Here is a 14,618-nt window from a genome sequence, read left to right on the forward strand (position 1 = left end):
TGTGTGGGGCAGGTCTGACAGTCTCGGTGCTGTTTGATGTGATGCAATGCCACCCTCTGCTGGCCTCCACACGCCACTGCACAGGCAGCAGCAGAGGATGAGGACCATCAGAGAGGGCCTCGGAGAGCAGCGGCTCACAACACCATCCAGACTGATTTCTTCTTCATGTACTTATCTCAATGTCTTTTAAATGGGTAACTGTCGGCACATTCACCATTTTGTCTGGAAGTTTGTTCCATACACGAACAACTCTGTAAAATAATTGTTCCTCATGTCTTTTAAGATATGTGTTCCTCAAAAAATTAAATATCCCCATCATCTTGAAATCCTCCACCCCCGAGAAAAGATTACTGACTTTCAACTTATCTGTGCCCCTCAAGCTTTGTAAACCTCAATCAGGTCTCTCCTCAATCTCCAAAGCACAACTGAGAAAAGTCCCAGCCTGTCCAGCCTCCTTATAACTCAAACCATCAATTCCCAGCGACATCCCGGTAAATCTCTCCGAAACACTCTCCAGATTAATAATATCCTTCCTGAAACAGTGCGACCAGAACTGGACACAGTACTCCAGAAGATGCCTCACCAACGTACTGTACAATGTGAAAATGACATCCCAACTCCCAAACTCAAAGGTCTGAGCGATGAAGACAGTAAACTGAACACCTTCTTAACCAGCCTGTCTATATGTGACACAGACTTCACAGAATTATACCTGACAGTCTAGTCTCTGTTCTGCAACACTACCAAAGGACCTAATTTAAATTGTATCAGTCCTGCCCTTGTTTGTTTCACCAAAAGCAATGTCTCGCATTTATGCAAATTAAACACAATCTGCCCCACCAAAGCCCAGTGAGTGATAGTCCCACCACCCCCCCCCCCACACAACACTGACATGTTTTGAGAGACCCTCCCATCTCCAGAATCTCTACAAACTCCGGTCTGCATTTTCCCAAAGACCCTGAGCTTGGTTTGCCTTGTGTGGGCAGGAGGAGATGGGTGGAGGGTGGATTGCTGACCAAATGAGGAGACTCATTTTCTTCAGGAAAGAGGGGTTGCCATGGGTACCCAGATGGGCCCAAGTTTTGCCTGTCTCTTCATGGGGTACGTGGAACATTCCTTTTTCCAGTCCTATTCTGGCCTCCACCCGCTAATCTTTCTCCAATGCATCAATGATATCATCGGTACTGCTTCTCTCTCTCATCTGGAATGAGAAAACTTCAGATATTTTGCTTCCAATTTCCACCCTGGCCTCACTTTCACCTGGTCTATCTCTGACCCCTCCTTTCCCTTCTTTAACATTTCTGTTTCCATTCCTGGGGAGAGACTGGCCACTAATGTCCATTACAAACCCACAGACTCCCACAGCTACCTGGACTGTACCTCCTCAATCCCACTTCCTGTAAAGACTCCATCCCATGCTGTCAGTGCCCCCGTCTCGGTCGCATATGTTCAGATGAAGCCAACTTCAACAAGGGAGCGTCTGACATGTCCACCTCCTTCCTCAATCGAGGATTCCCCAGCTCCGTAGTCGACAGGGCCCTCAACCAGGTCTGACCCATCTCCCACACTTCTGCGCTCATCCCTTCTCTTCCCTCCCGCAACAGCGATAGAGTTCCCCTTATCCTCACCTACCATCGCACCTGCATCCACATCCAGGAGATCATCAGAAACCATTTCCGCCACTTTCTGCAAACTGCCAGCATCAAACTCATATTCCCCTCCCTTTCCTTGTCTGCCTTCTGCAGGGCCATTCCCTCCGGGACACCCTGGTCCAAACCCACAACAATTCCCCACAGCCCTACGGCACCTTCTGCTGTAACCGGTGAAGGTGCAACACCTGCCCATTTACCCCCTCCCTCCCCAGTATCCAAGGGCCCGAACATATCTTCCAGGTGAAGCAACTATTCACCTGCACTTCCCAGAATCGTGTCTACTGCATTTGCTGCTCACAATGTGGTCTCCTCTACACTGGAGAAACAAAGTGTAGACTTGGAGACTGCTTTGTAGAACATCTACATTTTGCCCCCAAGAAAAGTCCCTGAATCACCTGTTGCCTGCCACATCAATGCACCATCCAGCTCCCTGGCCAACATCTCTGTCTCTGGCTTGCTGCACTGTTCCAGCGAAGTCCAATGCAAGCTGGAGGAACAACACCTCATTTTCCACTTGGGGACCCTGCAGCCCTCTGGACTCAGTATTGAGTTCAATAATTTTAGGGCCTAAACTCTCCCATGTCCCACACCCCACTGCACACACCAGGCCTTGTTACCACATACCCTGCCATTACACACTCCCTGTTGTTAGTCACTAACAGTCCCTATTAGCAACTACTCACCCTCCCAGCCTGATTGTTAGCAACTCCTTTGACTGTCCAACGTCTTTCTCTCACTTTGCGCCCTATCGTACTGTTTACTCCCTACCCCACCCACCTCCCTATTTTCGGCAGACAAACTGACATTTTCCCAGCAGCCATAACTTCTGAGGAAGGGTCACGGGACCCCAAACATTAGCTCTGTTTTTTTTTCCTTCACAGATGCTGCCAGACCTGCTGAGCTTTTCCAGCAACTTTGCTTTTGTTCCTCGAATATAGTTTGTTGCTGTGTAACATTTAATGGTTTTACGGGAGGGCAGTCACACATTAGAGGCAGGAAATCGTGATCTGCAATATGCTCTTTTGGGGTTGGAAATTATGCTCTTTGGTCATGTCTGGTGTTCAGTAATGTCTAATCGAGATTCTCTATAGTGCAGAATATGTCTGCAGAGTTTGTTTCGCTAACATTGAAGTTTACAGACATAGTTGGAACTGCTGCTGCTGGAGAATCGGAGATAATAAGGTTTAGAGCTGGATGGACACAGCAGGCCAAGCAGCATCAGAGGAGCAGGAAAGCTGACGTTTCAGGTCTGGGCCCTTCTTCAGAAATGGGAGAGGGGAAGGGGATTCTAGAATAAATAGAGAGAGAGGGGAAGTCACATGGGGGATGGATAAAGGATCAGATAGGTGGAGAGGAGAAGGACAGTTCAAGGAGACAGGGATGAGGGCGGTAGGTATGAGGTGGGGGTAGGAGTTGAGTTGGGAGGAGTGGATGGGTGGGAGAAAGAGCAGACAGGTTACAGGGGCAGGGACAAGCTGGGCTGGTTTTGGGATGCAGTAGCGTGAGGGGAGATTTTGAAGCTTGTGAAGTCCACATTCATGCCATGAGGCTGCAGGGTTCCCAAGCGAAATATGAGGTGCTGTTCCTGCAGCCTTCAGATGGCATCGTTGTGGCACTGGCGGAGGCCCATGATGGACATGTCGTCCAAAGAGTGGGAGGGTGAGTTGAAGTGGTTTGCGACTGGGAGGTGTAATCGTTTGTTGCAGACCAAGCTTAGGTGATCCACAAAGTGGTCTCCAAGCCTCCGCTTGGTTTCCCAACGTAGAGGATGCCCCATCAGGAACAGGGGATACAATATACCACATTAGCAGATGTGCAGGTGAACATCTATTTGATGTGGAAGGTTTCCATGAGGCCTGGGATGGGGGTGAGGCGGGAGGTGTGGGGGCAGCTGTAGCACTTCTTGCGGTTGCAGGGAAAAGTGCCGGGGATGGTGGGGAGTGTGGAGCGGACAAGGGAGTCGGGGGAGCGTGGTCCCTCCGGAAAGCAGATTTGGTAGTGGGGTCCGATTGCAGGTGGCGGAAGTGCCGGAGGATGATGCAATGGGTCCAGATGTTCGTGGTGTGGTACTTGAGGAGAAGGGGGATTCTGTTTTTGTTGTTATTGCGGGGAGGGGGTGTGAGGGATGAGTTGTGGGAAACACGGGAGGTCAGAATGACAGGGTTTACGAACACTTGGAGGGGAGGTTGCAGCCCTTGATAAACGAGGACATCTGAGATGTACGGGAGTGGAATGCCTCATCTCGGGAGCAGATGCGGTGGAGGCGAAGGAATTGAGAATAGGGGATGGCATTTTTGCAAGGAAGGTGGGTGGGAGGAGGTGTATTCTAGGTAGCTGTGGGAGTCAGTAGGCTTGAAATGGATATTGGTTTCCAGGTGGTTGCCAGAGATGGAAACAGAGAGGTCCTGGATGGAGAGAGAGGTGTCAGAGATGGTCCAGATAATTTTAAGGTTGGAGTGGAAGGAGTTGTTGAAGTGGATGAACTGTTCGAGTTCTTCGTGGGAGCATGAGGCGGCACCGATACAGTCATCAATGTAACGGAGGAAGAGGTGGGGGATAGGGCCAGTGTAGCTTCAGAAGAGGGACTGTTCCACGTACCCTACACAGAGGCAGGCATAGCTTGGGCCCATGCGGCTACCCATGGCCACCCCCTTTGTCTGTCGGAAGTGGGAGAAATTGAAAGAGAAGTTGTTAAGCGTGAGGATGTGTTCAGCTAAACAGACAAGGCTGTCAGTGGAGGGGGACTGGTCGGGCCTGCATGGGGACTGCAAGTATGTAGGGATTGGACGTCCATTCTGAAGATGAGGTGTTGGGAACCAGGGAGTCGGAAGTTTTGGAGGCAGTGGAAGGCGTGGGTGGTGACACAGACATTGGTAGGGAGTTCCCGGACCAAGGGGGAGAAAGTTGAGTCTACATGGGTGGAGACAACGTCGGTGGGGCTAGAGCAGGCAGAGACAATTGGTCGACTAGGTCAGTCAGGTTTGTGGATTTTGGGAAGGAGATAGAAGCGGGTGGTGTGGGGTTGGGGAACGATGAAGTTGGAGGCTGTGGGTGGGAGGCCACCTGAAGCGATGAGGTTGTGGATGGTCTGGGGGATGATGTTTTGGTGGTCGGGGGTGGGGTCATGATCCGGGGGTGGTAGGAGGAGATTTTAGAGAGCTGGTCCTGGCCTCGGTGATGGAGAGATCAGTGCACCATATTACAACTGCACCTCCCTTGTCCGTGGGTTTTATACCGAAGTTTGGATTGGAGCGGAGGGTGCAAAGGGCTGCATGCTCTGTGGGGGAGAGGTTAGAGTGGGTGAGAGGCTGGAGAGGTTGAGGCGGTTGATGTCTCAATGGCAGTTGGAAATGAAGAGGTCAAGGGAGAGTAAGAGGCCTTGGGGTGGTGTCCAGGAGGAGGGAGAGAAGGGGTCAGTGGAGGGACGGTTTCAGATAATAACCATGAAAGTTGGAAATCATAGCCAAGCAATTCAAGATGTTATTAGTTGATCTCAATGGCACAGAAATGCACTCAACATGCTGTAGTTGAGGCAAGTACCTTGCATTTGTTCAACACTGAAAAATCTTCCCTGTGTAATTCAGTAAAGTTAACCAGGATTTGATAAACCCAAACTCAGTTGATAATTGGCAGGCAAAATGTGACTCAAAATCTGGGCATGACTTAGGTCTTGTGTAATGAGTAGTGCCAATGCCTCTGTGCTACAGCTCTGGATTGGATTTCCATCCTTGAACCTGTGGCAATGTCACTAGCTCTGGACCAAAAGTTCTGGATTCAAGTGCTGCCAGTCACAGAGGTGTATCACGGCCTGTCAGAACAGGCTGATGGGCGACTATGCAGGAGAATAATGTTGCAGAATCAGGGGCCATCGCAGTGTGGTGCTCGTGGCTCCACCTTTGGGCCCAAAGGTCTGGGTTCAAATCCCACAGATATGTCTCATAAAATGTCTGAACAAATCGGTGAAACTTTTTCTAGAATTGTGACTTGATCGAGAAGGAAGCGGTATCAGTGTTGAATTACAGAATTCAGGCCCGGGATAACAGAAAGCACAGCCATTCGTGTTGATTCAAGTAAAACTTGCACTTTGTATGTGTGTATAAAATCATGAAGGGCATGGATAGGGTGAATAGTCAGGGTCTTTTCCCAGAGTATGGGGAGTCAAACATTAGAAGGCACAGGTTTAAGGTGCGAGGGGAAAGATTTTTAAAAAAAATCTGCATGAACTGCCAGATGACATGCTGGAGGCTTGTGCAAACACCATTTTAAAGGTATCTGGATGGGTATATACATTGGAAGGGTTCAGAGGAATATAGGCCAAACAGTGGTAAATGGGACTAGATTAATTTCAGATACCTAGTCAGCATGGACATGTTGGGCCAAAGGATTTGTTCCCATACTGTACACCTTTATGATTCATTCATCCACTTGATCAGGATCTCTTTGTAATCTTGGATAACCTTGCCTGTCTACGGCTCAAATAATCTCAGTGTCATCCATAAACTTGCTAACCATACCTTCTATAATTTTCATCGAAATCATTTATTTAAATGAAAAACAGATGTAAATCCAGCACCGATCCCTGTGGATCACCGCTAATCACAGGCTTCCAGTCTGAAGGACAATCCTCCATGAACGCCCCGTCTCCTGCCATAAAGCAGAAACACACACACACACACACACACACACACACACACAGCCATGTCTTTAAGAGTGAGACAGATGCCCTTCAATTAATAAGCAGATGAAGGGTTAGGGTGAGAAGGCGAGATAACTTTTTTTTGAGAAAACTGTCAAGCATAATCGAACAGCAGTGCAGACTTGATGGCCATATAGCTAATTCTGCTCCAACTTCTTATGCTGTCTGGTCTGAAGGTATCGGGAATGTTTTCCCAAGAGAGCAGTGATGGCTGAGATTGATAAATACTTTACTGAACAGAGCCAATCGGAATATGGAATAGGTTTGAGGGGATGAATGGCCTACATCTGCTCCTATTTGTTGTGCTCTTTAAAGAGGAGGTAACTTGCTGTGAGGTAACCCACTTTAAGGAGTCGCCCAATTAAGATTGAGATAAGAATTTATCTTTCTCTTTAATATTGTGCTGTCTGTGGTGTTCTCATCCGCAGGGAACAGTGAAGACTGGGTCAGTAAAGATATTCAAGGCAGAGCTCAACTGACCTTTAATGGACAAGAGAGTCCATTATTGGGAATAAACAGAAAACAGATGTTCAGCCACAAACAGATCAGCCACGATCTTTCTAAATTGAACAGCAGGCTCGAGGGTCTGAATGGCCAACTGCAGCTATTATCCTGTGTGTTGTTCTCTCACTCCACCCCTCAAAGCTGTTACAGAGGGAAAGGAAGTTATAATGAGATAGGGGATCATTGTTCCCCTCTCAGAAGTTACACAAATGGAGCAGTCAAACATGGATTCAGCGTGACATCGAGATATACAGCATCCAAACAGAAGCTTCGGTCCAACTCGTCCATGCCGTACAGATATCCCAAATAAATCCAGGCCCATTTGGCAGCATTTGATTCATACATCTTTAAACTGTTCCAAAACATATACTCATCCTGATAATTTTAAATGTTGTAATTGTAAAAGCCTCCACCACTTCCTCTGGCAGCTCATTCCATAAACACACCGCCCTCTGCATGAAAATGTTGTCCCTTAAGTCCCTTTTAAATCTTTCCCCTCTCTCCTTAAAGCTATGCCCTCTCGTTTTGGACTCTCCCACCCCACGGAAAAGACCTTGGCTGTTTGCACATCTGTGCCCCTTATGACTTTGCAAACGTCTGTAAGGTCACTCGTCAAAGACTTTATTCTATTTTATTATGGGAAATTTTCCACACAGCACCTACAGCCAGAAATGAAATTAATTATGAAGATTATCTGTATTTGTGGTGTTTGTAAAGGGGCGAATGTTAACCAGACTGATAGGAAATCTTCCCTCCTCCTCAATATGTGTCCGGGGAAAATTGAGCTCCGGACTGAGAGGGCAGACTAGATTTATTGCTGCATCTGAAAGACAGCATTTTTGACCGGACAGCATTCTACTCAAATGTCAGTCTATATCCTGTGCTTGTTTTTTTAAACGCTCAAGGATCAGAGTCATTGACAATACAACCTCTACCTGATGATCCGACAATAAATAGCCCTAATGGTGTGTTTCTGAGCTCAAATACACCTCGTTGACCAGTTACACACTGCAGTAGAGGCCCTGCAACCTTTCCCAGCTGCTACACAGCGAGTCCTGGTTCGCTAACAGGAAATGCAGAGGAGAGACAATTATTTATTTTCAGTTTGGAAAGCTGCAACGACTGGAATTCCTCGGGGATGAGTGCGAGGTCATCAACAGTTCACAATCTAGATTAACGATTTGGACGAAGGTCTGACAAGATTGGAGCTCAATTTGCTAGTACACCAGTACAGTCATTCAATAAGATGTCAAGTAGAGGAAGAACATCTATAACGGGCTGTAGACAGGGGATGATAATGAGCAAACTTTCAGCATTGCAAATAAAACAGTACAGTGTGGGTTATGGGAAGTTTGTGTTTTGCGGAAAGGGTAAAACGGCGGTAAATTATTTAACTGGAGGGAGAACACAGAGCTTGCGTGTGAAAGAGGCAGTTGTGGGTCCTGGTACATAAATCAGATAAAGTTAATCTGAAGATGTCACAAGTGATTTGGAAAGGAAACAGAATGGTGCTGTTTCCTGCAAAGGCTGCTGGGTATGATCTTAGGCATATTTCCCTGCATTTCAATAGAACATAGAACATAGAACATAGAACAGTACAGCACTGAACAGGCCCTTCAGCCCACAATGTTGTGCCGACCATTGATCCTCATGTATGCACCCTCAAATTTCTGTGACCATATGCATGTCCAGCAGTCTCTTAAATGACCCCAATGACCTTGCTTCCACAACTGCTGCTGGCAACGCATTCCATGCTCTCACAACTCTCTGCGTAAAGAACCTGCCTCTAACATCCCCTCTATACTTTCCACCAACCAGCTTAAAACTATGACCCCTCGTGCTAGCCATTTCTGCCCTGGGAAATAGTCTCTGGCTATCAACTCTATCTATGCCTCTCATTATCTTGTATACCTCAATTAGGTCACCTCTCCTCCTCCTTTTCTCCAATGAAAAGAGACCGAGCTCAGTCAACCTCTCTTCATAAGATAAGCCCTCCAGTCCAGGCAGCATCCTGGTAAACCTCCTCTGAACCCTCTCCAAAGCATCCACATCTTTCCTATAATAGGGCGCCCAGAACTGGACGCAGTATTCCAAGTGCGGCCTAACCAAAGTTTTATAGAGCTGCAACAAGATCTCACGACTCTTAAACTCAATCCCCCTGTTCATGAAAGCCAAAACACCATATGCTTTCTTAACAACCCTGTCCACTTGGGTGGCCATTTTAAGGGATCTATGTATCTGCACACCAAGATTCCTCTGTTCCTCCACGCTGCCAAGAATCCTATCCTTAATCCTGTACTCAGCTTTCAAATTCGACCTTCCAAAATGCATCACCTCGCATTTATCCAGGTTGAACTCCATCTGCCACCTCTCAGCCCATCTCTGCATCCTGTCAATGTCCCGCTGCAGCCTACAACAGCCCTCTACACTGTCAACGACACCTCCGACCTTTGTGTCGTCTGCAAACTTGCTGACCCATCCTTCAATTCCCTCGTCCAAGTCTTTAATAAAAATTACAAGCAGTAGAGGCCCAAGGACAGAGCCCTGTGGAACCCCACTCACCACTGACTTCCAGGCAGAATATTTTCCTTCTACTACCACTCGCTGTCTTCTGTTGGCCAGCCAATTCTGTATCCAAGCAGCTAAGTTCCCCTGTATCCCATTCCTCCTGACCTTCTGAATGAGCCTTCCATGGGGAACCTTATCAAATGCCTTACTGAAGTCCATATACACCACATCCACAGCTCGACCCTCATCAACCTTTCTAGTCACATCCTCAAAAAACTCGATAAGGTTTGTAAGGCATGACCTACCCCTCACAAAGCCTACAGGACATTGCTGAGATTCTACCCAATGCACTGTCTGTAGGTATCATGCCCTAAACTAATAAAAAAATGATGGCCTTTGAAACTTTTCAAAGATGGGTCTCTATATAGAACAGAACAGTGCAGCACAGTGTAGGGTTTTCGGCCCACGATGTTGAGCCAGACCTTTACCCTAAACCTAAGGTCTATCTAACCTCCACCCCTACCTTATACTATCACATTTTTACGTGTCTAATAGCCACTTAAATGCCCCTAATGAGGCTGACTCCACTACCCTCTCTGGCAATGCATTCCACGCCCCTACCATTCTCTGAGTAAAGAACCTACCTCTGACGTCTCCGCTATATCTACTTCCACTCACATTAAAACTATGTCCCGTCATAAAAGCCACCTCCACCCTAGGAAAAGTCTCTGGCTCTCCACTCTATCTATCCCTCCGATCGTTTTGTACACTAATATCAAGTCACCTCTCATCCTTTGTCATTCTAGAGAGGAAAGCCCTAGCTCTCTCAACCTTTCCTCAGAAGACCTTCCCTCCATTCCAGGCAACATCCTGGAAAATCTCCTCTGCATCTTTTACAATGCTTCCAGATCTTTCCTGTAATGAGGTGATCAGAACTGAACAGGTTACTCCAGATGTGGCAGAACCAAGCTTTTGTACAGCTGGAGCATAACTTCATGGCTCTTGAACATAATCCCTCGATTAATGAAAGCTAACACACCATCTGCCTTCTTATAAAACTCTATCCACCTGGGTGGCATCTTTCAGGGAACTGTGGACATGAAGCCCAAGATCCCCCTACTCCTCCACACTGCCAAGAATCTTTCCGTTAACCCTGTATTCTGCTTTCAAATTTGTCCTTCAGAAATGAATCACGTCACACTTTTCAGGGTTATAATCCATTTGCCACTTCTCAGCCCAGCTCTGCATCCTATCAATGTCGCTTTGTAACCTAGAGCAGCCGTCCACACTTACCCACATTTATATCATCCACAAACTTACTAATCCATCATTCCACCCCTTCATCCAAATAATTTACAAACGTCACAAACAGAAGAACACCCAGAACAGATCCTTGTAGTACACCACTCGTGACAGAGCACCATGTTGAATATTTCCCGTCCATTACCACCCTTTGTCCTATAAGGGTCAGCCAATCTGCCACATTTCCCCATATCCCATGTCTCCTTACCTTCTGCATGAGCCTACCATGGGGAACCTTATCAAAGGCCTGGGTCAAATCCGCATATACCACATCCACTGCTCCACCTTCATCCACGTGTTTGGTCACCACTTCAAAGAATTCACTAAGGTTTGTGAGGCATGATCTAACCCTTACAAGTCCATGCTGCATATCACGAATCAAACTGTGCCTGTCCAAGTGATCATAAACTTTATCTCTCAGAGCCCTTTACAATAACTTGCCCACCACTGAAGTCAGACTAAGTGTTCTGTAATTTCTGGGGTTATCCCTGTTCCCTTTTTTGAACAAGGGAATGATGTTTGCCTCTTTCCAATCTTCCAGCAATATAACCATGGACAGTGAGGATGAAAAGATCATTGCCACAGGCCCTGTGATCTTGTCCTTCACTTCCCACAGAATCCTTGGATAAATCCCATCAGGGCTGCATGACATATCTACCTTCAACTTCCTCAGAATTCATAGTACATCTTCTTTACGAACATCCACATCCTCTAGCCTACCTGTTTCACAATGTCCTCCTCTACAATGAGGTCACTCTCAGTTGTGAATACTGAAGAAAAGTATTCATTAAGGACCCCTCCTATCTCTTTCGGCTCTGTGCACAAATTCCCTTTACAATTCTTGATCGGCCCGACCATTCCTCTGTTCATTCTCTTGTTCTGCACATACGCGTAAAAAGCCTTGGGGTTTTCCTTGATGCTATCCACCAAGAGTTTCTCATGCCCCATTATAGCTCTCCTAAGCCCTTCCTTCAGCTCCTTCCTGGCTAACTTATAGATACCGTCCTGCGATGAAGGCATTCAGTTCCTGGAGGATTAACAGTTTAGGCCTGAGAACGAGAAATGTTCTTGACTATGTAAGAGCTTGAGGTGAGTGTAAATGGTGAAGACCTGACTGATATTTCCTCTTGTATGGGAGAATAAAACTGGGGAAATAATTTTTAAAATAAAACAGTTTCTGAGGAAGGATCACTGAACCTGAAACATTAATTCTCATTTCTCTTCATGGATGCCGCCAGGCTGCTGAGCTTTTCCAGTAATTTTTGTATTTCTTTAGGAATAAGACACATTCTTGTTAACACAGATTATATATGTATTAAACATATATTAAACATGTTATTTTTATATTATGCAGGCACATATAAACATACCTTTATAACGAGTGCGGTCATATGTGGCTCTGTGTATTACAGCAGCAATGATACATCTGCATGGAGCAGGGAATGTGATGTACGCATATAGTGGAGACAATGTTGAAGGAGACCTCACATGTTCCAGTTTGGGGGTTGGATAGTGTTATTGTGCGATTCAACTCAGAGGAAAAAAAAGTAACCTGCCTCGAAAGCAACAGCCTATTGCTCCGTCTCTATTTCCTTGTTCCTCATCGCATCAATGTATGAGAGCTGAAAATGCACCGATCATCTTTACCACTCATGGAAGATTCATGATGAGGATTAATTGGAATCTCCCACTGCCTGTAGCAAAGGGAATTCAGCCAAATCTAAGGGCTGCAGGAAGTAATCCCGTTGCCAACAACTTGTGCGAACAGAATAAATTTTGAACCAGAATAACATTTGTGAGAAATTTGTTTTGATCATAAACATGTTGTTTTCGCAGATCAAAGGAAACTGCCTGACTTGCTCCTTACACTGACGCTGACACAGTCTGAGCCCTATATCATCGGCCACATCACCAACCTGGTTACATTTAAAATTTGCTGTGACCAGTGGGACTGGAAAAGGAAACAATGACCAGCCAAGCCAGGGAATCATAGACCAGAGAGGCTGACATGAGAGCTGGGTAAGTTGTTGGAGGGGATTCTGAGGGATAGGATTTACATGCAGTTGGAAAAGCAAGTATTGATTACGGATAGTAAACATTGCTTTGTGCAGTGAAAATCGGGTCTCACTAACTTGCTTATTTTGAAGAGGTGACAAAGAAGTTTGATGAAGGCAGTGTGGCAGACATTTTCTATATGGGCTTCAGGAAGGTGTTCGGTAACGTTCCGAATGGTAGGCAGATTAGTAATGGGTAATCACATGGGATCCAGGGGGAGATAGCCAATTGAATTCAAAATTGGCTTGAAGGCAGAGGATTGTTTTACAGACTGGAGACCAGTGACCAGCCGTCTGCTGCAAGTATCAGTGCTGAGTTCCCTGCTTTCCATCATTAATATAAAGGGTTTGGGTGTGAATATCAGAGGCATGGTTAGTGAGTTTACAGATGATATTAAAATGTGATGCAGTGGACATTGGTGAAGATTATCTCAGAGGGCAATGGGACATTGATCAAATGGGCCAATGGGCCAAGGAATAGCTGATGGAGTTTAATTTAGATAAATGGGAGGCTTTGCATTTGGTAAGGTGATGCTGGGCAGGACTTACACAGCCCTGGGGACTGTTGCTGAATAAAGAGACCTTTAGTGCACACACATAGTTCCTTGAAGGTGGAGTAGCATGTGAGACAGGTTAGGGAAGGACAGTGATAGTGGGAACTGCAGATGCTGGAGAATCCAAGATAATAAAATGTGAGGCTGGATGAACACAGCAGGCCCAGCAGCATCTCAGGAGCACAAAAGCTGACGTTTCGGGCCTAGACCCTTCATCAGAGAGGGGGATGGGGTGAGGGTTCTGGAATAAATAGGGAGAGGGGGGAGGCGGACCGAAGATGGAGAGAAAAGAAGGTAGGTGGAGAGGAGAGTATAGGTGGGGAGGTAGGGAGGGGATAGGTCAGTCCAGGGAAGATGGACAGGTCAAGGAGGTGGGATGAGGTTAGTAGGAAGGAGATGGGGGTGCGGCTTGGGGTGGGAGGAACAGATGGGTGAGAGGGAGATCAGGTTAGGGAGGCAGAGACAGGTTGGACTGGTTTTGGGATGCAGTGGGTGGAGGGGAAGAGCTGGGCTGGTTGTGTGGTGCAGTGTGGGGAGGGGACGAACTGGGCTGGTTTTGGGATGCGGTGGGGGAAGGGGAGATTTTGAAGCTGGTCAAGTCCACATTGATACCATTGGGCTGCAGGGTTCCCAAGCGGAATATGAGTTGCTGTTCCTGCAATCTTCGGGTGGCATCATTGTGGCACTGCAGGAGGCCCATGATGGACATATCATCTAAAGAATGGGAGGGGGAGTGGAAATGGTTCGCGAGTGGGAGGTGCAGTTGTTTATTGCGAACCGAGTGGAGGTGTTCTGCAAAGCGGTCCCCAAGCCTCCGCTTGGTTTCCCCAATGTAGAGGAAGCCACACCGGGTACAGTGGATGCAGTATACCACATTGGCACATATGCAGGTGAACCTCTGCTTTGTATAGAAAGTCATCCTGGGGCCTGGGATAGGGGTGAGGGAGGAGGTGTGGGGGCAAGTGTAGCATTTCCTGCAGTTGCTGGGGAAGGTGCTGGGTGTGGTGGGGTTGGAGGGCAGTGTGGAGCGAACAAGGGAGTCACGGAGAGAGTGGTCTCTCCGGAAAGCAGACAGGGGTGGGGATGGAAAAATGTCTCACATTTGTCATGGTTGCCTAATCAGTCAGAGCATTGCGTATAGGGGTTGGGATGGCATGTTGCTTCTGTACAGGACATTGATGAGGCCACTTTAAGAATACTGCGTACATATCAGTTGGCTCTGCTAAAGGAAAGATGTTGTTAACCTTGAGAGGCGTAGAAAAAACAGATTTACAAGGATGTTCAAGGACAGGAGGGTCTGAACTGTAGGGAGAGGCTGAACAATTTGAAGTGTTTTCCCCGGAGTGTG

Source organism: Stegostoma tigrinum, unplaced genomic scaffold (genome assembly GCF_030684315.1).
Source record: "Stegostoma tigrinum isolate sSteTig4 unplaced genomic scaffold, sSteTig4.hap1 scaffold_98, whole genome shotgun sequence".
Taxonomy (NCBI): domain Eukaryota; kingdom Metazoa; phylum Chordata; class Chondrichthyes; order Orectolobiformes; family Stegostomatidae; genus Stegostoma; species Stegostoma tigrinum.